The 26584-nt window shown below is 41.0% G+C and overlaps 1 protein-coding gene across 7 annotated transcripts in view; it reads left to right on the top strand.

Moving 5' to 3' along the window:
* INPP4B (inositol polyphosphate-4-phosphatase type II B) overlaps nt 1-26584 on the top strand; it is a 476089-nt gene that overhangs the window by 8191 nt on the left and 441314 nt on the right. The window contains exon 1 of one of the 7 annotated variants that reach the window (XM_075127704.1): nt 24343-25037. The exons of the other annotated variants lie outside the window; for them this stretch is intronic. The gene's annotated coding sequence lies outside the window, so the exon portion shown is untranslated. Of the gene's footprint in view, nt 1-24342; nt 25038-26584 lie in introns of those variants that run through there. 7 annotated transcript variants of the gene reach the window in all.

Here is a 26584-nt window from a genome sequence, read left to right as displayed (position 1 = left end):
TTTTAGAATCTATAAGAAGCAAAACTGTTCACACATTGGGATTAAGTCTTCACTGACTGTCCAAATATATACATATGTGGTGCTTTTCACTTAACATTGGACAATTGGGCAGGGGGGGACGGGAAATGGACATGTTTCGGAGCACATGAAATGCTAAATCTGTTAACTGAAAAAATTCTCTTTAAAATAGAAAGCAACTGGATTTTTCAACCACAGTATTAAAAAAAAAAAAAGCACCACCATCGGAAGAAAACAGATACATGTAGAAATGTTTAGTGATCAAAATGCCATGGTTCCCTGACTTTACTGCTAGTACTCTAATACATTTTACAGCTTCAGACTTTGGTAATCCTTGATAACTTATATCCAGATTCTCAAGATGATGCAAAGGATGCATTTGCAGAAAATAAATTTTTATAAGGACAAATATTTCTCTTGCAAATAAATACTTGCGCATATGTAATGGTTTTCTGAAGGCACAAGAGGTGAGTAGACACTCTTGCAGGTGAACCATTGATGCAGTCTTTTGAACATTCAGCCTTAATGTTTATAATCTATTATCTTCAGCAAATAAATCTTTGTTAATTCTCCATGCCAACATAGGAGACTAGATGCTGCTTGGTTGTTGTTTGGACTTAAACTTTAAATAGAGCTAACAAATCACCATTCTGCACCATTTATGTAGCGTGTGCAGCTTCTTTCAGTACTCTTGCTTGAGTGGCAGCCTTTGGTTTTCTTGGGCAAAAGAACTGGCACAACTGTATACTGATCTTTGCAGCACGCATTGAGTCTATTTCTACTCTTATTGAAGTTAATGGGAGATTGCCAATGGCTTGAATGAGAAGAGAATCATGCCTAAAGGGAATTTGGAGCTAAGGGAGGAATGGCCCTTTGCGACCAAAATGCTAATAGTTTTTTGTATTTACACACTTTTTTTTGTATTTACAAAAAAAAAATTGTTTCTATACTAGCCTAGGAAGATACATTCATTATAAATATTTAAAATACCTAAACCAGCACTGGTTCAGTTTATTGAACGACTCACTAATGAATAAGGTGTGTCAGAGCTATCTGTGAATATTTATTAAGTTTTATATAAACAAAAGAATACAGAACTGGCCTGTTTTGAAAACAGCAAAATTATGCTTACTCATTTTAAACTTGATTAAATTACCTCCAACTTAATCAGTTTTGACACATTATAATAGATTGACAGAGTTGGGCATCTCGCCTGAAGCTACGATCTATTTTGTTCTCCTCTGTCTCATTCAGTTAATCCAAACAAGATAGTGCAGGTAAAAATAAAATGGAAATTCACCACAGGTTTGTGGTTCACCTTTTTTATAAATGTATAGACAGTTAATAACTTGCTGCTCCTGAACTACTCTAATTCATGTATGTGTAGGCCTTTTTTGACTGTTTGAAATAATAATGAACATCCAGCACAGGCCTGGGGGAAATCCTTTACTCTTTTTGTCAGAAGCTGTTTTGGTTCCATAAGATCAGTTGATAGGCTTCAGGATTCTATTTCTGTGATCTAAAAGAGCAGTATCTCCCACTATTGTTCAAAGCAGAAGTGTTTTTCTAATGTGGAATTCAAACTGATTTAAAACAAATGCATTATCTGCTATGGTTAAAAGCAACAAGGGACAACACTAGTAGTCATGACCCTAGTTTCCAATTTACATTTTTAGAACACTTTTTAATCCAGATGAATTGCCAGTTCTGTTATACTAAATAATTCAACAGAGCCTTTGTTGTGCCATCAGCAATGCTGCTTATATATCTCCTCTCCTAATATGCCTGGGCCCAGTTTCTGACCCTGTTTATAGTGGAGTAAGTTTGTTGAAACCAGTGGAGACAGTCTGGATTTACACTGTTTTAAATTAAGGTCCGAATCTGGTCATTTATCTATTGCTAAAAATAACTTAATTTTTATTTAAACTATTTTAATTAAACAGAGGTCATATTCTGTCGCTCCTAAAAAGTGCATAGAGGAGGCAGCATGGTCCAGTGAATAGATAGGATAGCACTTAGAGGTGGGTTCTGTTCTCAGTGCTGTTGCTGGCTCATTGCAAGACCCTGAGTGCATCACTCAACTTCTCTGTCTATGTTTCCACATCTGTAAAAGGGAGAGGAGATAATGATACTTAGCCATCTTTGAAGTCTATGGGCCAGATTCAGATCAAAATGAAAGCTACTGTTTTAATGGTACGTAAGAGAGGACCCAAATGGCAGAGAACCTGGAGTCACTGCTTCTTCACTAGACAGGAATGGGAAGCAGGGAACACTAGGCCTAGCTGTGGAGGAGGGGCTGGGAAGCAGAGAGCCTCCTGTTCGCCTAGAATTGAGCTGAGAGAAGGTGCCAATGTCAATACATGCCAATGTAAATTAAAAGAGTGAACGAGAGAGCAAGCATGTGCACACACAGGTGCAGTTTTCTGCTCTCAGAAGTAGCTCAAACCCTATTTAGAACTTAAATTTGCACCTTTCACAGGTTTTGATTTGTAATAGTGCAGAAATTGACAAGATTGCATAAATCTTCTCATGCTTGGCTGCTTCTACTGGTCTTAGCTCAATACTATTCTGCCTACACTTCCTATATCCGCTTGATCCCGACAGAAACTCCCATCTCTTGTATTTGGGAAGGATAATGAGCTGGTTGCCTTATTGAGTTAGGAGATCCCACTAATGTGGGACAACCCCCATTATCAAGATGGGGGCATGTAAGGCAAATGCTGCTAGCTTGTTACAGCATGGCTCTGAGTCAGGGGACAAATGTGGTGTCACAGGTATCTTTCATCTGGACTAGTAGGAGTCTGGTAAATTTTTCAAAGCTTGATGCACTGTACGTACTGGCCTTGATGCTGGCCCCCGCTTTTTACTGTTGTACGGTGATCTGGCAGTACAAAAGCAGGACAAACGCTATCTTTACTGTCTACTTGGAAGTTATCTCAATGTAGGAATGCATATCTAGGGGAAGAGGTCATGGCAGGAGTGTCCTATGCCTAGGTTAGTCTTGGCTGTCTGAACAGGCCTTGGGATCATAGGCAACTGAGCATAAGTTAGAATGTCTTAAGGGGTACTCTAGCTTACACTGGGGTTTGGCCTGGCCAGGGCCGTCCTTATCCATACACAAAATATGCAGCTGCCTAGGGCACTAGGAAATTTGGGGCACCATGTTTCCTGGTGCCCTGCGCAGCTGCATGCTGCTCCAGCCCCGCCTCTTCCCACCCCTGCTCTGCCCCAGCTCCGCCTAGGATGACCAGACAGCAAGTGTGAAAAATCGGGACAGGGGGTGGGGGGTAATAGGCACCTATATAAGACACAGCCCCAAATATCGAGGATGTCCCTATAAAATTGGGACATCTGGTCACCTTAGCTCCACCCCTTCCCCAAAGCCCCCGCACTTGCTCCATCCCAGCCCTGCCTCTTCCTGCCCCTGCTGCATCCCACCCCCAGTCCCCTGAGGACTCTGGCAGGGCCGGGCCAGTGCTCACTGGCAGCGGGAAGTGCAGCAGTCTGGCCCCAGCCGCACTGCCGGTGAGTGCTGGGGGGTGGTTCCCCCGGCCCCCTTGCAGAGGCCGGGGGTCAGCCTCCTCTCCCCCATGAAGGCCTGGTGCCCCCCTTCCCCCTGTGGGGGAGCTGAGTAGGGCCCCAGAATAGCTAGGGACGGCCCTCCCTTCCTAAGCATCAGTGAGTTCAGTGTCAGCCCAGAATCAGGATCACTCAGTGATCATTCTCCTGGCTCCACCTGTACCCACTTGAGTATCCTGATCACTATAGAGCTCAGAGAGAGAGACTTCTGTTGGTGTTGGGTGGGGTAATGCTGCAGAACCATCTGTGCTCCTAACATTCAGAATAAGTAAAAGAGATTAAGGCAGTTATTACAGGATAAAAGGGATGGGGTGGGGGGAGAGAATTAATTAGGAAATTTAGCTCTACCTCTTATTCAGCTGAATGGAAGGGATGGGGAAGGAAAAGCACCTAGAATTCCAAAGCACGTTTTAAATATAGCTTCAGCGGATGAGTCCTAAACCTGGAATCCTGCAATTTTCAGCATAACCGAAGAAATTCAAACAAAAATCTTTTAAAATCCCTGTCTTTTGGAGCTGCTGCTACGTCATCTTCATCTGAGTTCAAGCAAAAAGTAGTAGAGAGCAGGTTTGGTTCGGTCCAGGCTGTGCCACTTTCTAGTGGCATAGATCAGGGCATAGCAGCCCATTCTGCAGAAAGTCTACCCAGACACCTGTGACAAGAGCAAGACAGACACACACACACATCTCCCACTTGCCCAACTGATGCAACCTCAACTGTGTTTGGCACCGGCCAAAGAGCACAGCCAGAATGAGTGCTTCCGCAGGCCAGTCAATTTGACTGCTCACTCACGTACTGGTGTCTGTCTAAAGATGCTGAACCTTAAAACTTTAAAACCTATTTTATCTTATTACTATGACCTAAGTTAAAAAACGCTCCACATTTTATTTTAAAGACCTGTGGGGGAAATTGCTGATTCCTTCCCATTCTGCGGCACAATCTATGCACTAAATGCAACATATGCAAGAGCTGTAACGCAAGAGGCCTACAGGCCTGTATACTGTAAGACTTGGCTTAAGCTAAAAGCATTTGCCAGGCTTAAGCTAGGCTGTGGCACTTGACCCAAATAATGGACTAGGCCAATCTCTAACTAGAAAAGAACCAAAGGGCCTCCGGAAAAGTCCCTAGCTGTCCATTATATGCACCCTCCACCCTGCAAAAGTCCTGAGTCAAAATGCTGCCATAGCAAACTGGAGATCTTGATAATAACAAGGTGTGTCAGCACTGTGCTAATTATGAAACTGTCTCTCCATTATTCCTTATAAGGCTTTATTAATAATGCTTGAGCAGTGGAGAAAAAACAGCTAATAAGGAAATGCATCATGTGGCTTGGATTTGGACCTATATAAGACTGGAGACCAGGGTGGCACCTGCGTGTGACCATCTCTGTCTCCCTCTCCCTGCATGCTTGTATTCAATAAAAGGTCTCAGACAGTTTGAACCAAACAGATGGTGTGACTTGTTTTCCACAACAGACCTCCTTGAAACATTCTTGCGTGTACTTGCTTTCCTAATATCACTAGTAAATAAAAATTCTGTTTTAATATAACATGGGATAACATTTTCAAATATTAATATCACTTTTATAAATTAACAGTAATTCAAAGGATGTAAATCCATTAGACACTTATAGCTCTTCACAAGCTACATTAAAATGTAAAAGTTTGAAATATTGAAACATAAATTTAAGGGGTTAACTGGTAAACATTAAACATTGAAGCACCTTTATGCTTTTCCCATGCTGTCCCCTATTCATTGAATGAGTTCCTTTTAGATATCTTTAAAGCCACCTTATTTTCCTTCTACAACTCCTTCATTAAAACACTCCTGCCATTATGCCTAAAAAAACCCAAACCTGACAATAATTAGACAACTGGCCTGCTGTGACCCCTGCTTTTTGTGTTAGTGCATAGTTGTTTCATTGTTCCTTTGTGCTTTTTAAATCTGGTTTGATGCATCCGGCCATTGTCTATGGTCATATACTTAGATTGTAAGCTTTTCGGGGGCAGGACTGTCTTTTATTTTGGGGGGCTGGGGTGGGGCACAGTGCATAGTGCCAGCCCAGTGGGGCTTTGATCTCTGAAGCACACAGGCAAACTGCCATATAAATAATCTGCCATCACTGTAGTAGTCATTTAACATTCTCCAACTCTACTGAGAATTGGATATATGTAATACTTAACAGGTTTTTTGTTTGATTAACCTTTAGAAACAGCACTATGTACAGTAATTCATTGACGTAAGCAAATATACTCTGCCATTTGTAGTAACTTCTGCAGGCTATGTGTATGGCCTCTAATTATCAGGAGCCATTCAGGATTTCAGAGATCAGTGAGCACTCAGTCTCAGCTCCTCAAAGGTATTTAGGCACCTAAATACATCTGAGGATTTGGGCCTCACTCTCTGAGGGGGATGGGGTTCTCCAGTCCTCTGTATTGTGTCTGCCAGAGATGAGTGCACGCTGAAACTCTGTATCCAAACACTCCCAAAGTTTGGAAATGTTTGGATCCACATCTAAACTTTATAGGTGGTCCCATCACTTATGCTATTGTATCATTCTGCTTCAGAGGATTTATTTATTAGGATTCCCTAAAGTACAAGGGCTCAGTTTTCCTCTGTGTGAGCTCCACTGAGCACATGGTGAGAGGCATCAAGGAGCGGATTATAGTTGCCTAATTCTGTGCCAGTCTGTCCCTGGCACCAGCAGAAGATTAATGTAGTAGAGCACTGCCTCCATCCTGTCCCTTGCATATCCATATGCTAACGTAGGGGCACGTGGGATCCCTGGTGTGTGACCTGTCTCTCCTAGATTTGTCACTGTGGGTTCCCCTCTGCAAGGGGGATTCTTTGCTGGCTATCAGTGGCCAGCACCCAGCTGCATTGCATAGTCTAAGTAGTAGTATAAAGGGACCAGATTGCACCTGTGAACTGGGCCCCAAGAGCCTGTACTGGAAAGGATTTGGATTTCGTCACACTTAAATATGTGTTCTTGTTAATATCCTGTTTTCTGTTTCATAAACAAACCAAGCCCTACTTCTAAATCATTGTTTAAAGAAATTTATAAAGATTTCTTCCCCAAGTGGATTCCCTTTGTCTAGGGTTGCCAACTCTGACTGAATCTATTCTGGGAGATATTTTCCCCCCAACATGATGTAATGTCGTTAATTGTGCTGTACCTATTAAAATCTTCCGGATTGCTTTCAGTAGTCACCTGAAGATCGATGCCGATTCTGGTAGACTCCCAGCCAACCTGGGAGGGTTGGCAACCCTACCTTTGTCTATTTTCTTCTGGTTGGCTTAAGACATAAATATCAAATTTGCTGGTGTCTCTTGCTTCCTTGGTTGCAGACTTTCAGCTGTTTGTTACCACCCCTTGCTGTTAGTTGGCTTGGCTGTGCAATAGCATGATGGAGACTGCTTTTTATGCTCTGTGGAGAGCTATAAACTGTGACATCCCCAAATCAAGGATTGCTTTGAATTCTGCTCTTCCAGTCTTTATTTTTTTAAAGACACTAAATAAAGTAGAGAAAAGAGTACTTTTTAAGTCTTTTATTCAGAAATAGAATTTATATTTCATGCTAAATACAATACATTTGAGTTTAATTAGTTCAGTTAAAAATAAGGTTTCCAGGGGAAAAATGTTCTGTTCTTTGAAGTGGAGTAATTGAAAGCTGGTCCAGGAATATTTAGATACAGAATTTGGGAGAAATTCTGGTGGCTTTATGTAAATAGTATAACCTCATTGATAGTTGGGTGGGGGAAAGACAAAACTTAGGAGCTGCTCTAAAGGGTTGGGTGACTTTACCCCAGTAGGTTCATCTTGGAGAAAGAGCATCCTCCGTGGGAGTGAAGAAATATTGGAGAGTTTTGTATGGGAGCACGGGAGTGGATAATTGAATGGAGGGTAAGGAGTGATTTGAAGAAGGATTGGTGAATCTTAAGGTGAGGTGGCCTTAGTGAGAATGGGAAGGAGATACTTTGAGAGCCTAGACAGCTGTACCCTGCCCTGACCCGATAAGGTGCTGAGGGCATCTGCTGTTCATTTAAATCCAATGAGATTGAATTAGTCAGGAAAAATGGCCAGATGGAGCAGGGAGGCATGCAGGATTAGGCTTAGTCTATATTGTATAGAATACTTACTTTTAAAGTCTGTAAAAGCATATACAAGTAAACTTACATAGGTTACAATACTTGCTGTAGATTGCAGCTATATGTGTAGTGGGACAGAGATGAAAAAGAGTGCATATATGCCAAGTTCCTGAAGGAATTGTGGAACACCGGAAAAGTGGGAGGTTCAGATAGTGGAAGCTATGATGATGAATGGATAGGTTTTGAGTTCGGGGGCTGACAGTAATCTTATTCAGTGCAGGAAGTCTGTTGTTCTTGTGCCATCATCTTAAAACAGTCTCCCAACCATTATGAGGCTAGAAAATAGGGAAAAATAAGGTCAGAGCTCATGGAGGAAATTCTATGTAGGATCTTGAAGAAGAAGATGGGGGATTTTGAACTGGATTCTGAAGTGGTCAGGAAGCTAATGAAGATTTCTGAGGATTGTGAATATCTGTTTCTCCCAACTGAAGAGATGAACCATTTTATTTTGGACATAACAAAATTATTAAAGTTGGGATTTAGGGAGATTATAAAATGGTATTAAAATAGTCGAGAGAACCCAAAAGCATGAATGTCAAAGGATTGGTTGAAGAAGTGGCTGACGAGAGCACTGTTTCAGACCTCACTGCTGGCAGACATTGATGAAATATACAGAAGGAAAAAAAGATAGCAGCCACGTTGAATAAACAATCATGACGGGAATGATTGGAGTGGATGGGGGAGAGAGATGAAGGTGCTCACCAATTAGTATAGTGGGTCCCTGGAATACGTCGGGGTTGCGTATTTGAAAAGGGCGATGGATAACAAAATGCCCACCCCTACCCTGCCTCTTCCCGCTCCCCCTCCACCCCTGCCCCACCTCTTCCTGCCAAGTTCTGCCCCGTTCTCCGTGTGCTCCCTGTCCTCTACTCCTCCCCTTCCCCCCAGCCTCCTGCATGCCTCAGAACAGCTGATTTTGGCAGGCAGGAGGAACTGGGGAGGGAGGGTGCTGGCTGATGACAACAGATAGGCAGATCGGGACTGGCATGAATCAGAACACATTCCCCTGTTGATGAGTGACAGGTACGTAAACCAACATATAAGGGGGAGATGTATACTGGGGACCACCTGTAGTAGGAAATTGCCACAATTTCCTGTAAATACACAGGAAAAAACTAGAGTCAGGAACTGAAGAGGAGGAAAATGAGTTGAAATGAGGCAGGGATTATATCTTTTGACATCTGTGGCATAGAAATAATTCCCAAGATTGACTTCTGAAAATACACAGCCAAGGGAAAGAATGGTGGAAAAGAATTGTAGAAAAGGAGGAGAAGGGAAAAGCTTTTAGGGAGTAATGTAACAGAAGAGGATCTCGTGACACAGAAGTGATTGTTGTTCATTACAAAACTGTAGTGGTTAGATGAGATGCCAGAGAGCCCAGACGATCTAAAAGCATGGTAGGGTTGATAGTGTCAAATATAGTGATATGAAGCAGCAGGATGAGGAGAGCAGGACAGATGGGAAGATCATTGACCAAATGTTCTAGTACCAGGAAAGTAGCTAATAGGCTTGAAATGACCAGTGAGATTGTTTAGACAATGAGAGAGGAGAACGTTTTCCAAAATCTTCTTCAGGAAAGAGAAGATTGGACATAGGACAGTAAAAGCAAGGGAGAGAATTTTCACGAGATAATGACTAAATATTTAAAATTATCATCATTTCACCTTCCTGGAAAATAAAAATTGTCAGACATCTGCTGCCAGCAAAGTCTGGGCCTCAGACACACTCATGAACAGTTTGTATTGATTTAAATGTAAGTTGGGTGTACTGAGGGCAGAATTTGGCATTGTATAAAGTTCTACTGAACTTCTTACTTATTATTTTAATTTAAAAAAAAATCAAAGCAGCTCTCCAAAGAGAGAGATCTAAACAAGGAAAAAGTACATTTGCAAAAGAAATAGGAATGTTTTCAAATGAGAGTTTCTACCCCTTGCCTAGTTTCCTTTTGCTTGATTAAGAATTCGCTGCCGGATCCTGTATATGACCTGAGTCTGTTGCCATGTGGAATTGATGTGATGTCACTAAATCAGCATTAGGACTATGACTTCACTGCAGAATACACCCGGTGGACAAGATGTGCTATGCAGGATAATATGGAACCAGAATACTATCAGCAAAGAGCATTGCACCAAACTAATTAAGGAGTATTTGCAAAGACAACTATGAAGAGCCTTTGAAAGCAAAAGCTTTTCTAAGTATGAGATATTTAAAATCTCTTCTCCAATCCCAAAGTCTCCCTAAAAGTAGTATTTTAAGTACATTTAAAAAGTATTAATTATTTTTTGAAATACCTAACTTACATACAAGTACAGAAATGTAAGACATTTAGATAAATCCAGTTTAAAGTACTGATACTACCAAATCTAATTTATCTGTATATACCCCAAACTAATTCTTGGTGATTAAACAAAACCTCCTACAAATCATGATTTGAGCATGCTGCCAGATTTTTTTACCTAATGACACTTTTTCCCCTGAGGAGACTGGATGGATGGTAGGATTGAGTCTCTGTTGTGCTACAGCCTTATTCTGCAGGTCACTTAATCTACTCTGTGCCTCAGTTACCCATCTGTAAAATGAGGGTAGTGCTTCATAAAACCTCTGTGAGGTCAGGAGGTTAAAATCAATTAATGATTGCAAGGTGCTCAGATACAACAATGATGAAGGCTGAATAAGTATCTAGACAGATGAAGATCAGCACAACACATTTATGACATTAGTCTCTGGATCAGGCAGGCTGCTTTTCCAGTAATTATCATCTTTAATATTTACCAATTCTGTAGGATATCAGAAAACTTAAATTAGGATATATACAATATATGAAGTTGCTACTCATGAAATAATAAAAAGAAGAAACAAGAAGACAGATAATAAGCAGTGGAATGCTTCAGTTTCTTTATTGCTATGTAGTGTTACAAAACAACCAATATAATACAAATCTCAGACTCAGCACTCATTTCTTTTACTATGGTTTTCCTCGACCAGGCTTGTTGCTAGTCTGGATTTGGTAATTCGGTGTCAGGAGAAAGCCATACCAAGAGTCTTTATTTATGATTATTTTATTTTTTTATTTTTTATTACCGGTGTCAAGGAGAAGAGCAAAAGTACAGCACACAGCTTGTCCAGATAGTTCCAAGCTCCATTATGTCATAACAACCTCGCCTGTATTTTTGGTTATCTAAATCAGCTGAGATAAGAGGTGGAGCTGAGTGTTCCTTACTTTTACTGTGCTGAAATGCTTTTCTGCAGGGCTGTAACCAAGGCAGCTGCCCAGGATGCAAAGCTGCAGTGGCGGAAGAATGGGATGAGGAAAAAATGGTAGGGGGCGCAAATATGCTTTCTCGCCCTGGGTGCTAAAATGCCTAATTATGGCACTGGGTTTCTGCCCAAAAATCTGTCCCACGTGCCTTAAACAAAATCTGTAAGCTACGAAAACAAACAGACAAAAAACCTTTTTAGCTCGAATAGAAACTTACTCTGATGCTTTTGCATAATGATCCAATACTAGATTTTTGATTACTTTCTAATAAGTCGAGGAAAATTTTATAAATGTGGAGCACTATTTTAAGTGTGTTTAACACCTCCTAAAACTTAAGAACAGAAAGTAGCCTAGAACATATGAATGTTTGCTTTACAATTAGGGCACAAGTTAAGATGACTGTGTTGTTGTTGCTTTTTGGTGTGTGTTTAATAGGGTCGGGCAGGAAATGGTTTTCCTGTCCCATGAAAATTTTCCAATTCAGCACCAACCACCCTAGAATAGCCAGTGGCCTAGTGGTTAGAGCACTGCCTGAGTTGGATCAGGGACTTGAACCTGTGTCTCTTACCTTGTATGTGAGCGCTTTGAGTACTGGGCTATAGAGTCTCCTGTTGAATCTGTTCTAATAAGTATAAATAATTAAATATTCATTGGGCCAGTGAGAGAGACTAGCTGACTATAGCTAGAGCCCCATGTTTTTTGAAAATGCAAAATAGCATGTAACAAAACAAAAAAACCTCACCTTGCTGTGGTGGCTCCTGTCCTCTGTTGCTGGGCCCAGCTCCCCATTCTGGGTGTTGCAATCTTGTGCACTGGGTTGTAGCACCCCTAAGATTTAGCCTGGCCACCCCTCTGGTGGAGGGAAAAGCTGGGCTAAACCTGAGTGGAGCATGGGGTTGCAGCGTCAGGTTGCAATGCTGGGAGCTGGACCCAGCCCCACAGGACAGGAACTGCCACTGTAGGATGAGTGCAGAGCAGGCTCACTCTACAACCCTGCCAACCTGAAGGGCCATGACCTGATCTCCTCCCTCACCACCGGCAGGGCGTCCTTCCCCTCCCGGGGCCTTCTGACCCACCTCAGGGGCAGGACCTGACCACCTTTCTCCAATCTGCTCTAGTCGTTGCTCTTCCAGAGTCAGACTAGGGCCTGGAAGTTGGGTCTCCCAACATCCCAGATGACTACCAGGCTATTTGCTATTCTGGTGTGGATTAGTTTCTCCATCATGAACCTGAGAAACCTTTCCTGATGAAAGTTTCTTTGAAACTGGTATGTTCCCACAAAATGTTTTGGTTTTGATGAATTGGCATGGTCTCCTGCTCCCCCCAACCATACACCCTCACCTCCAAAAATAAAAATTTTCTCGAAGTTTCCCAACCAGCTTTAGTGTTAAGAATGCATTTGTTGGATAACAGAAGGCACCGGTGAAAATCCCCCATGAGTGAATTGTTTATAGCAGCTGCAGGATGTTTTTAATGATCAGATTGCTACCTTTCTACATCTAAAATCTATCAGATAAACATAGATAAAGATGGATGAAAATATTTTATAGATATTGAAAACCCAGGTTAGTGTAACATTTCATTGGTATCGAGACGTCTGTTAATCTGGATCCAAGCTGTCGTCTGTACAAAAAGTCAGTGACTGGAGATTTTGTGAATTACATTTTTGTGTTCATTGTTTAAGAAGAAAATAACTTGTTCTCTGAAAACTGCAACTGTGCAGTTTCCTGAGCCAGAAAAGTGCACCATTAACCAATGTTGTCAAATGGATCCACATCCTTATGTTGAATGGTGGGTGGTGGGGTTTGGGGGGAATCACAGTCTGGAACAAAAAAAAAAAATCAGACAAACATATCAAGCAAAAACATTGTCAACCAGAGCACTGCAAAATAGAAATGTTGTGTAAATTCAAGCATCTGTTGAATAGTTAAATTATGAATGACATACTATTATCGGTACTTTTTTTTTACCTACTTAGCATCACCAGTACATTTGAAGTATGGTATCTTATTCTGTCTTCCCAAGGAGCTATGACTATCCAACCATTTGAAGATTCATTGAGACTCAAGAAAGAATAAAGTCAGAATGGGGTTAAATTGTACAATTAATATCAGGGCAAGCACCCCTAAAAGGGAGAACAACTGGGAGAGTCTGTGGAAAGAATTCAAAACCTTACTCAGCTTCAAATAATTTGAATTTGAATTTAAATTTGTGTTTGTTACCTACCTCATGAGGGTGGTGTGAGGTTTAATTATTGTCTAAAAACTGCTTTGAGAACTTTGGAAGAGAAGTGTTATATATATTTATATATATTTAGTGTGTGTGTGTGTGTATATATATGTATATATATATATACACACACTAAATAAATGCTATTTTTTTATTAACTAAGTATTTAATTTTGCATTACTTTTAATATCCAGTTTATTATGCGGGACTAGATTCAGCCCCTAATTACTCCACCTTTTAGAAGCATAATTCAGGACTGCGTCTGTCAAGAGGGTTGTTGCAGAAATGCAATGCTTGCTTCACCTGGGGCCTTGCAGTGAGCCAGCCCACTCCTCGGTTTGGAGCAATAATGAGGGAGGGAATATAGTTGTGGTGGTTGGTGGATATTTTGAGTCGGGGCTCAGGCCTATGGCCCAGATCCAGCAAAGTACTTATTAAGCATGTATCTAATTTGACTTCCGCGGGACTATTCACATTACGCTTCTGCTTAAGTACAGTGCTGAGCTGGAACTCATGTGCGTGTGCCAGGCAGCTCCTGGTGGGGCTCTGGTTATTTGCCACCTGTAATCGTAACTTAGAAGAACTGTCAAGGGAAGGCGGTGGAACTAGTACCATGGAAATGAATTCTGAAGCTGGCTCAGGAAAGTGTAAATTGTACCTCACCGGGCCAGTGGGGAATGAACCAAGACTTAGTGCTGTATTTGCCAACCTCTTTGTGTTGTGATTTTTTTTCAGAAGTTGTAATAGCTGAATGTTAACCTATGTGTTTCACTTAAGAATGCTAGTGGGCCACTTTTAAAAAATGTCTTCTAACTACTGTGTGTTTTATTGCGATACCTAAAACAACATAGAGGAAACCCCTCCTTTATGGGTATTGGGCCAGACCCTTAGGAAGTGCACATCAATTATTGACTTCAGTGGAGCACCCAAACTTACACCAGCAGAGGATTTGGCCTGCCATCTGTGACTATGCTAGCCTATGGATTTTGGGGCAGTAGTCATTCAATGTCATTTAAGAAGCTTGTTCCCAGGTCGATGGTTTATCTTTTTTTTTAAAATCAGTGTGCAGAACTACCAGTCAAAACTAGTAATCACTCCATCATCCATGGAAATGAAATTAAATGGGAGAGAATGCAGCTGTCTGTGGGAGCTTTGCTCAATTAAGGGCTGCAGAATGTGGCTCGAAGCAAGCATTCCTTTAATTTTTTTATATGCGTAAGACACATGGTGACAGGCATTTTGGTGTGGTAACATTTCAGTATTATGACATACATTTAAATGTGTGTGGACTATTTGCTTAAATCTATGTTTAGTCTTTCATTTAGCCTGTTGTCATACAGAATAAACTTATAAAGAAAGCAGTTAATACATTCTTCCTGAATGAAGCCCAAAGCAATTGTCTTATTTTGTGCTAATAATGATTTGTTTTACAGTGGATAAACACCAATAATTCTGTTTTACCCCCAATTAACAGAATGAAGTGTCCTAGAATTACTTTTTTCCATCTTTCTTTGATCTATGGAGGCTGATGACAAGCTATTTGTGAAAAGGTGGTTCAGTGCTGCTGTAGACAGCAAGATTATACAGAGTCGTGATGTGTATGGTCTTGTTAAGGCTCTTTTTCTGTTAACTAAATAATTGTCCCAATCTTGGGTTGCAGTTCTGAACCACAGTTCTGAAATTGAGGAGAGAAGGAGGCAAAAGTGTCTCTTTCTGGGTATGGCTGGTGTTGCTATAATTTACGTTAGGTTTGACAAGGTGCCTAGAGGTGCCCAGAATGTCCAGAGTGTAATGAGATCTGGCCATATATCCTTTCTTATCCTCAAACCAGATCCCAGCCATATCCTTGTGAGGCAGGGATGACAAAGGGCCATTATGCTATTGGGTGCATTGCCCAGGGGCTGTCATCTTTACAGCCCCTTACTGGTATACAAGCTTCCTTTTGAGGGGCTGTGGCAGAACTTTGCTTAAGGACCAATACCGCTAATCAGTTTTGAACCTTTCAACTCGGTGCCTCCAAGCACTGTACAAATTGATATTAAAACTATATACATAGGCATAAATTCATCTCTCATTGATTTTTTTTTCGCCCTTTTCACAGAACACAGGAAGGCGAACGTATCATAGGACAGGAAGTGAAGAATAACATATCCATCTGAAACTGCATGGGAAACTTTAGGCAGGCATCCTGTAATTAGTCAGATTGGATTTTGACCAGGACACTAGAATTAATGCCTTATTCTGTTGAAGAATGCCAAGCAATCTTTAATAATCAAACACTGTCTCTTAACAGTTCTGGTGTATTTGTTCAGAGGGCATCATGCCACTTACTGAATCACCAAACACTCTATTTTCTACTTTTAGATGGTCACAAAAAACCCTGTCCATCTTGGCATAATGCATGATCTAATTGAGGCTTTTTGGCTGTCCTCATTGTGTCAGGGAGAGCCCTTTGGATGTCTTTGCTGTTAACACACAAAAAATTGATTTTTTTATATGCTCCCAAAATTTTGCTGCTGACGCAAAAGATTATTGAACTCCCAGGTTCTGAAGTAAAATACTTTTTGAAAAATAAATGAGATTGCATCTTTCCCTGGCACCTCATTTCAGCAAGAGTTGAGTATATGAATTTCATTATTAGGAGAAATTTTCTGATAATCTTTGCTTTGATTAGAATCTCTTTAAAAACCCATCCTTTTGACCAGTCCTCCATTGTCCTTGTGTTCCTTGTTACCACTAGCTCCATAGTTGCAGCAGCTTCTTTGAAGTGTAAACTCGAGTAGGTTGATACGTTACTCTTGGGAGTTCCATTATCCATTCAACACAGCTTGACTGAGTGGGTAATAGTAATGGAATGTGAGGATGAGCAAAATAAATAATTGGGGCACTTTTTTTCTCTTACCAAGACTTGTGGTTAGCCATTCCTTTCTTATATACTTTCAGACACAGTACTGCATGAAGACATGGTTCTTCATCAACAGGAGAGAAAATATCACTGATAAAGTAAGTTTCCATTTCCTGAAGGATGAAAATGGCACTATCTGGAAGGAAGTAACATTTGGAAACATCCGATGCTTCTACAACTCTTTCAAGAAAATAAATAAAATGAAGCTGTCAATTCAGCCAGTATTTTTTTTGTCCAAAAGTTCTGAGTCTTTAAAGCCCCAAACTGTGCAGTCTAAACTCAGACCCTTAAAACGGAAGATGTGGGAGTAAGCAGATGTGACCAATTCACATTCGTAAGGCGTCACATAGGTGTTCATAATGTATTATAGGTGTTTGCTTCACAAATTTACTGTGCACTGAATGGCTAAATTGAAGGCTATGGGCGGGCTAGATTGTCTGATTTACCCAAAATATGGTGAGTGCAGGACCAGGGGTGAGGTTGCTTTAAGGCCACAGAACTGTATCTGGTGTAAAGAACATCATCTGCAGGACTGCTGTACTTCATACCCAGCTGCCTAAGGCCCCAAGTGGTTGTTTTGTCAGCCAAGGATTACTGGAGTATAGAACTGTCTTGCCCATGTCCTCTATGAAGGACATGGAAGATGCCTGGATTATTTTATGAAATGTTATGTGATTCTGTTTGACCATTATTGTGGTGTTTATGTGATTATCAAGCGTTAATTTAATCAAGAGCTGCCTTGCATGTACATAGGAAAGGAGGCTATATACTTCAGATAGTAGCATTCCCCAGTACTTAAAAGGACAAAACAGGTATTGATCCCTTTTGAGGTTTTCCTCCGGCAATGCTGAGTTAAACACCATGGGTTGGGTACAGAGGAGGGGAAATCCAGATGACAGACCGAGGCCTGGACGATATGTAGAAGTTAGGCTAACAAGCTATGGCTCTCAGGGGTGTGAAAAATTCACACCCCGAGCATTGTAGTTTATGCAATGTAGATGCAGCTAGGTTCATGGAAGAATGCTACTCTTGACCTAGCTGCAGTCGCTTGTGGAGGTGGAGTTCCATACATATCTGCAGCAGAAAGGACTACAGCTCAATCAGAAGTCTGGGAGTGATTGATATTTATGGTGGAGCCCAGCCACTACAGTTAAGGATTCCGACATTGTAGCAGGAAATCAAATTTTTTTGCTATGTGCTATTTGGTAATCCATGGTAACAAAGAAAAATAAATATATCTTGGACTCTCATTTATTTACTTAACTTTTGTGTTGTAGCCAGCTGAGGGAGTCATGTTTGCAGAGTTGTTATTGCTACTTTGTTTACTATAGCAACTGATGGTTTCCTGCACTGTTTGCTGCCTTTTTTCGCTGCTGCTAGGACCAGTAAAGAAGGTTGAAAGCAGTGAAATTCCTTCCACTTACAATAAAATGATGTGGGTGTAGTGTCAATTTTGAAGCCCCCATTAATTATTTTCAGGCTCAGGAGCTGAAGAGAAAACGTTTGTTTCCGAATGTCAAAGGGTCACTACTTTTAGATCTCTAGCACTTTTATGAGCAGATTATTGTCCTGCCATCTAAGATTTAGTATTGTAAATGGCCCATGACACATTCTTCTCCAGGATATGAAAAAGTACTATCAAGTACATCAAAGGTATGATTTAATTTTTTTATATCTCCATATACAAAAGCATGATGATACAATCTTTCCCATTTGTTAACCATTATTTCCCCTCAGAGAATCTCTCAGATCTTGTAATTAACAAGTTATGTATGTATGTTTGTGCACACTCGTCATTGAAGAGATGAGTACACTCTGAAAATAGTTTCTTAATTGCAGCAGTGGAGGAAACACAATAGCTTGTTTTTATTTAGGTCTCATTAAACAATGGCCTTTTATGTGTAAGTTCTGCCTGACCAAACTGTAGATTTGAGTTAAAAAACTAGATTTAAGAATCCAAAGGAAGTTCTCCACCAGATAATTATTTTGAGATAAATTACTTGACTTTTAGTTCTGCTCCCTATCATCTAATTCTTCAGGTTTCAGTTTTTCTCTTTTTTGTTTCTTTCAGTCTGTCTGAATTGTTTATACTTTCTTCCATATACATAAAATATGTAACAAATTTTATTTCTGTATTGCTAGTGAAAACATGAATACTTTTTCTTGTCAGACTTCTAAAATAGCATCATATGTTAGTTTTGGTGCAGTCGTGATACCATACTCATGGCGTGATCTGACGCACATTAGAGAAATTTCTTGTCATAGACCTGGTATTTTTCTCTGTTTTGTTAGAAACAGTAATAATTGTGTTTCCCCTAATAATGTGTTGGTATATTTTTAAGGAGGAACCAATAAAACTGTCTCTGACTTTAGAAGCTCACTAATTCCCTATCAGTTTGGTTATTTCACAGCAGATCTTCCCGTTTGATATGGTTTTATAATTTATATATTAGAAGTAAATAATAAAAGCAGTAACTTTAAGAGAACTTTTAATAGATTCCAAGGTCAGCAGGAACCATTGTGATCATCTAGTCTGACCTCTTGTGCAACACAGGCCATAGAGCTTTGCCAATATAATTTCTAGAACATACCTTTTAGAAAAAAAACAAACAATCTTGATAGGGTGACCAGACTGCAAGTGTGAAAAATCAGGATGGGGTGGGGAATAGGAGCGTATATAAGAAAAAGACCCCAAAATTGGGACTGTCCCTATAAAATTGGGACATCTGGTCACCCTAAATCTTGATTTAAAATTTGTCAGTGATGGAGAATCTACCACAGCCTTTGATACGTTGTTCTGATGGTTAATTGCTAACTGTTAAAAAAGTTACATCTTATTTTCAGTCTGAATTTTTCTAGCTTCAGCTTCTAGCCATTGAATTGTGTTATACCTTCCTTGCTTGACTGAAAAGCATATTATTAAATATTTTTTGCCCATGTAGGCTAAGTTCCCTGTAAGCTGCGTGGCCACACAGCAGCCTATTTAGCCCTGTGCAGGGGCTTAGGGAACCTGCCTGGGGACCTGACACAGCTGGGGGAGGGGTGCCTGGCCCCAACCTGCTGTGGGAGGGGCTCCCCTCCCCCATCCCCAACTCACCCTGTGTCCTGGAGCGGCCTGGACCCAGCCACAGCCGGATTGGGCCCAGGCGTGGCCGAGGTGGCACAGTGGCCCGGACCCAGGTACGGCCTGGGCGGCCCTCCCCTGGCCTGAGTGGCTGGGGGGAGGGGTGCCTATCCTGCAGCCCCAGCCCCAGAGCACCCGTGGCTGGGACAGGCACCTCTCCCCCACAGCCTGGGTGCTGCTGAGGGGAGAGAGCACTGAGGGGAGTCCTCTCTCCCCGCCATAGTCCCAGAGCACCCTCCTGCACCCCAAAGCCCTCATCGCTGGCCCCACCCAAGAGCCTGCACCCAACCCTCTGCCCCAGCCCTGAGCCCCTCATTCCTGGCCCCACCCTAAGGCCTGTACCCCCAGCTGGAGTGTTCAAACCCCTGCACCCCAACCCTCTGTCCTAGCTTTGAGCACCTCATCTCTGGCCCCACCCCAGAGCCTGCATCGCCAGCCAGAGCCCTCACACACCAGCCCTGAGCCCCCTTCCACAAGAATTCCTCAGGCCCCACCCCCACCACATCAATTTTGTTATGAGCACCAATATGAAGATGTGTCACACACCACCTCCACATTGGTGCACATAACAAAATTCATTCCGCACATGGGTGGGAAAATATAGAGGGAACACTGCATGTAGGTATTTATATAGACTGTAGTTAAGTCACCCCTTAATGTCCTCTTTGGTAAGCTAAATAGACTACTACAGGAGCTCAATCTATCACCAGAAGGCATTTTCTAATCCTTCATTTATTCTTGTGGCTTTTCTCTGAACCCTCTCTGGTTTATCAACATCCTTCTTGTGTTGTGAATGCCAGGACTGGACACAATATTTCAGCAAATGGTTGTACCAGTGTCAAATACAGAGGTGAAGTAATTTCTCTACTCCTGCTAGAGATCTCCCTGTTTATGCCTCCAAGGATAGCATTAGCGCTTTTAGCCACTGTGTCACAGTTTGTGTTGAGCTGACTATCCACCAGGACCTCCACATCATTCTCAGTCACTGCTTCCCAGGATAGAGTCCCACATCCTGTATGTATGGCCTGTGTTCTCAGTTCCTAGGTATATATGTTTACCTTTAGCCATATCTAAACACACATTGTTTGCTTGTGGCCAGTTTACCAAACGATCCAGATTGCTCTATGTCAGTCTTCTTCATTATTTACCATTCACCCAGTTTTTGTGTCATCTGCAATCTTTATCAGTGGTTATTTTGTTTTCTTCTGCGTCACTAATAAAATATGTTAAATAACTTGGGGCCAAGAACTATCCCTGCAGGTCCCACTAGAAACACATCCATTTGATGATTATTCTTATTTACCATGGTACTTTAAGACCTTTCAGTTAGCTAGTTTTTAAATCATTGAATGTCTGCATGTGAATTTTGTATCTTTCTAGTTTTTAATCAAAATGTCATGCAGGACCATGTGAAATGCCTTGCAGAAGTATATTACATCAGCATTATTATCTTTAACAACAACTTGTAATATCATCAAAAGAAAAATCAAGTTAGTTTGAAGGCTCTGTTTTCATAAACCCATGTTGAATTGTATTACCCTCCTTTCATTCTTCATTGTTGAGTCCCAGATCAGCTGCTCCATTATCTTGCCTGGGATTAATGTCAGACTGACAAGCCTATAATTACCTGGGTCATCCCATTTACCTTTTTCAAATATTGGCAAAATATTAGCTTTCTTCCAGTCTTCTGGAACTTTCACATTCCTTATTGAAAAATCAATGTTAATCGTCCATGGAGCTCCTTAGCCATCTCTTTTAAAACTCTTGGTGTAAGTTATCCAGAGCTTCTGATTTAAAAATGTCTAACTTTAGTAGCTGCTGTTGAACATCCTGCTGAGAGACTAGTGAACTAGAAAGAGTATTATTGTATGATATGACTACATCATCTGTTTCTTCCCAAATAAAGAGCAGAAATATTTATCGATCACTTCTGCCTTTTTTGCATCATTATTAATTCTATCATTTCAGTCTAGGAAAGGAGCAACACTATTTTTAGTATTCTTTTTGTTTATAATATACTTAAACTCCTTATTTTCCTTATCTCTGCAGCTGTACATTTCTCCTTGTGTTCCTTTGCTTCTCTCAAGGTTCCTTCTCCACTCTGAACTCTAGGGTACAGATGTGGGGACCTGCATGAAAGACCCCCCCTAAGCTTTTTCTTACCAGCTTAGGTTAAAAACTTCCCCAAGGTACAAACTTTGCCTTGTCCTTGAACCCTATGCTGCCACCATCAAGCGTGTTAAACAGACAACAGCGAAAGAGTCCACTTGGAGACGTCTTTCCTCAAAATATCCCCCCAAGCCCTACACCCCCTTTCCTGGAGAAGGCTTGATAAAAATCCTCACCAATTTGTACAGGTGAACACAGACCCAAATCCTTGGATCTTAAGAACAATGAAAAATCAATCAGGTTCTTAAAAGAAGAATTTTAATTAAAGAAAAGGTAAGAGAATCACCTCAGTAAAATCAGGACGGTAAATACCTTACAGGGTAATCAGATTCAAAACATAGAGAATCCCTCTAGGCAAAACCTTAAGTTACAAAAAGACACAAAACCAGGATGTCATAAATATAAAGGGAAGGGTAAACCCCTTTGAAATCCCTCCTGGCCAGGGGAAAGCTCCTCTCACCTGTAAAGGGTTAAGAAGCTAAAGGTAACCTCACTGGCATCTGACCAAAATGACCAATGAGGAGACAAGATACTTTCAAAAGCTGGGAGGAGGGAGAGGAACAAAGGGTCTGTGTGTCTGTCTATATGCTGGTTTCTGCTGGGGATAGACCAGGAATGGAGTCTTAGAACTTTTAGTAAGTAATCTAGCTAGGTATGTGTTAGATTATGATTTCTTTAAATGGCTGAGAAAAGAATTGTGCTGAATAGAATAACTATTTCTGTCTGTGTATCTTTTTTGTAACTTAAGGTTTTGCCTAGAGGGGTTCTCTATGTTTTTGAATCTAATTACCCTGTAAGATATCTACCATCCTGATTTTACAGGGGGGATTTCTTTATTTCTATTTACTTCTATTTTTATTAAAAGTCTTCTTGTAAGAAAACTGAATGCTTTTTCCTTGTTCTCAGATCCAAGGGTTTGGGTCTGTGGTCACCTATGCAAATTGGTGAGGCTTTTTATCCAACATTTCCCAGGAAAGGGGGGCTGCAAGTGTTGGGAGGATTGTTCATTGTTCTTAAGATCCAAGGGTCTGGGTCTGTAGTCACCTAGGCAAATTGGTGAGGCTTTTTACCAAACCTTGTCCAGGAAGTGGGGTGCAAGGTTTTGGGAAGTATTTTGGGGGGAAAGATGCGCCCAAACAGCTCTTCCCCAGTAACCAGTATTAGTTTGGTGGTGGTAGCGGCCAATCCAAGGACGACGGGTGGAATATTTTGTACCTTGGGGAAGTTTTGACCTAAGCTGGTAAAGATAAGCTTAGGAGGTTTTTCATGCAGGTCCCCACATCTGTACCCTAGAGTTCAGAGTGGGGGAGGAACCTTGACACAGGAATATACATTCCATTCAGCTCAGCTTATTTTACCAGCTATTTAACAAAAGGAAATCTAACGCATTTCTAGCTAGATTACATACTAACTTAATACAGTTTCTGAGACTGCATTCCTGATCTGTTCCCAGCAAAAGCATCACACAGACAGACAGACCCTTTGTTTCCCCCCACTTTCCAAGCTGAAAGGATCTTGTCTCCTCATTAGTCGTTTTGATCAGGTGCCAGAGAGGTTATCTTAGCTTCTTAACCCTTTACAGGTGAAAGGGTTTTGCATTTGGCCAGGAGAGTTTTTATAGCACTGTATACAGAAAGGTAGTTACCCTTCCCTTTATTTTTATGACAGCTTCCCTGATAAATTTTCTAGAATTTTCTAGCCTTTGATTTATATTAATTACTGTCACCTTCCCCTTTCTTATCTATCTATCAAAATAAAAATATATTAAAACTATTTTTTTAGTTGCCTTCAGTTCCCATCTGAACCAGATCAATGTTTTTACCCAGTATGGCCACCTTCCTCAGTCATGGTATTGTGACTTTTTCTGCATCTAGTAGAAAGATGTTGAAAGATTCCCAAGTATCATTCACATTTTTCTGATTAAACTCTTCCTCCCAGCTGATATGATTTGTAATTGTTTTCAGCTTTGTGAAATTGGCTCTTTGAAAGCAGAGACTATATGACTGGTCTGGACTTTATTCTGTTTGCAGGTTACAAAATTGAACAAGTCATGATCACTTGTACCTAAGATACCATTAATTTTTAGTTCTGTGATCAGTTCCTCTTTATCTGTCAAGATGAGGTCTAATATAGAATTACCCCATGTTTTAGGCAATGCTTTTTGAGTTAGGAAATTGTCATCTATAATATTTAGACATTCCAAGGATGTCCTAGTACTGGCAGCATAAGACCTCCAGTATATGTCATTCAAATTTAAGTCCCCCACGACCATGCAGCTTCTTCCCCGCCCACCCGCCCAGGCATTATAGATTTGTATGTAAGGAGTGGGTCACTCTGGTCCCTAGTGTGATTTGGTGGCCTGTAGTAGACACCAACTTATACCCTATCTTGTGCTTTCTGTTAGATATTGATCCATAAGCATTACTCATAATTTTTTTTTGAGTTATCAGTGACTCGGAAACAGGTAATGCCATTTTGGCAGAGTTCCACCTTCCCCCTCTTTTGCCCACTCAGTTCTTCCTAAATAGGTTATAACCATTGATTTTTAACATTCCCTTCATGGTAATCATATCACCAGGGGTTTCAGTAATAACAACAAGATCAAATTTATGCTCATAAGTGAGCAATTCCAATTCATATTGTTTGTAACACAGGCTCTTAGCATTGGCATATAGGAAATTAAAGAATTTCTTCTCTTCTGAGCTTCTGTTCCTTGATTAATTTTGTTCTCAACATCTCAATTTTGTGCCGAGTGCTCATATCTTTCCTCTTTTTACTCTCCCCTTTTGTAGTTACTTTAAGATCCTTCTGACTACTGTAGCCAGCCTCTCTCCGAGAAAGTTGGTTCCCCTTCTACTGAGGTGGAGGACATCCAAACTACACAGCCTCCTGTCCCCATAGATGGTGGACCAATGTTTTTCTAAAACACCTCCAACACATAGCCAGTGGTTCACGTCCAGAGTCTTCTGTCTTCATTTGCTTCTGGAACAGGAAGAATCTTGGAGAAGATTAGTTGGATGTTCTTCTTCAGCAAGCTTCCGGTATCCCTGAAGTCATCTGCTATCTGAGAGATATCCCTCGATGCAGTGTTGTTCATACCAATATGAACCATGGCCAATGGATCCTTTCCTGTTGAATTCAAAAGCCTATACAATCTTATAGCGATGCTTTGTCTTGTGTCTTTGTTTTCGGAAGGCAGCAGACGGTTGTGTTGCCCTCCTATCCCTTGCAGATTCTTCTTTCGATTCTTCTGAGTATTGAATCCCCAACAACATTAGTCTATCTTCCTTGGATGGTTGAAGAATTCTTTGTGGGCAAGCTTGATTTTTATATGTTGGGCCAAGCTGCCATCCACAGGTGTGGATGTAGTTGAGGCCTGCCTTGACATGAATGGCTGAGTGGAAAGAGGTCTTGGAGGGAATTCCAGCATAGACCAGCTGGTTCTTGAGAGAGGCCATCCACAGCTCCCATATTGAGGACCTGGGATTGATTGGAAAATGTTAGCTGTGTGGAATACCTCCTGGTCTTCTTCTCTCTGATGGCCACAACCTGCCAACCCATGTCTCTCTGCAGCCATGAAGAATGCTGTCTGATGGTTACTTAAGGTATTGCAAATGATACATGATTTATAATAATAGTTAATAAGTAACTTCCATTTTGCATATAATAATGGAACAAATGTTAAGAGAAATCTGTTAACATCTAGGGCATGACAAAATGAGTAATAAGTAGAATTTTAAAATAAACTATGCCAGATAAACTTGATTTGCTTTTTTGGTCAGAATTATAAAGGTGAAGGGAACTGAATGTGGTAGATGTTTTACTGAAATCAAGATAATACAAGTCCTACAAAATCTTATACAAGAAATTAATTGGCTTGGCTCCAGTCTTCTGTGGGCTTCTCCAGTCTTCTGTGGTTGCCAATATACTCTGTTTCTAACAGCAGCTAAAAGTCATTAGCAAAGCAGTAGTCTTTGGTCTGTAGTCTGCAATGCTTAATGATTCTTCCATTCAGGGACAGACACCTGGGCACTGGACTGCCTCAGTTTAACACGAGACAGATTATGCAATTTAACCTGACAGTCTATAGTGAAAGACATCCGTAAGGGGATAAGCATACAGAGTCCATAAAATCAAATGAATTAATAAATTCACAAAACTGCCACTAAACATTTACATCTAGACTGAAAACTGGTTTAAACCTCCCACCCACCCACCAGAAGTAATGCTAAATTACAGTGTGTTGAGCTGAGGGTGAGGAGGGGCAAATGTCTGATAGGGTGCTGCAAGGATCCTATCCTATGGTAGATCTGATTTTAGTTAACATTTTCATTAAGAACCTAAAATTATGATGCGCAACTTTGTTAATGAAATTTTCAGGCCATATTAAACGCCAAATCCTGCTTTGGTCAATGGCAAGAAGCAGCACAGTATCCTATGCATCTTCTGCTATTCCGACCAGAGATAAGGACACATTCCTGAGCATCTCTGAGAAGGAATATGGTGTACTCCTACCTGCTGATATCTAGCCCTTCCTATTCAATATAGTCTGTGTTGGCTAGCTTGGCTAGACATGCTCACTAACTAGCAGACTACATCCAGGGGATATGGTGCATGGGCTGGTGTGTTAGCCATTTGCCACTTTTGGTGCCTGGGAATTCCCAGGGAGCTGTATGGGCCTTTTGCTCTGGGAAACTTTGAATCAAGGCTTGGGTTTTTGTTCTGCTCTCAAAGATTTCAGTACATACTCTCTAATTTAATCTTCTTCACTGAGAGATCCTAGGTTTCTGCAAATTTTTTTGATGAGGAACCATGCCCCCACTGGAATCTTTCTTATCATGAGAGATACCTGCCCAGTTCCAGGCAGGATCTGTTATTACATCACACAGTATCATGCTGAAATCCAGTTGAGGAATGGGATTCTGAGAGTAGTACACGGAAGTCCTTGCTGCTGGTCTGCTGCGTCAACCACTTGATCACGTATTTTAGATATCCTTCTAAACTTATACAATCCTGTATGTATTTTAGAGTTCATCCTTAACTTGGCTGTCATTCCATTCATATATATTTTACACTGATGTAGGTATATGGCAGTCAAAAGTGCCACCCATATCTGAGTACATTAAGATGCAATGTCTGTCTGCTTTTAAAA

This window comes from Caretta caretta, chromosome 4 (assembly GCF_965140235.1).
Source record: "Caretta caretta isolate rCarCar2 chromosome 4, rCarCar1.hap1, whole genome shotgun sequence".
NCBI classification, from domain to species: Eukaryota; Metazoa; Chordata; order Testudines; family Cheloniidae; genus Caretta; species Caretta caretta.
Note: the sequence above shows the minus strand (reverse complement) of the source record. Positions and strands in the feature narration are given on the sequence as shown.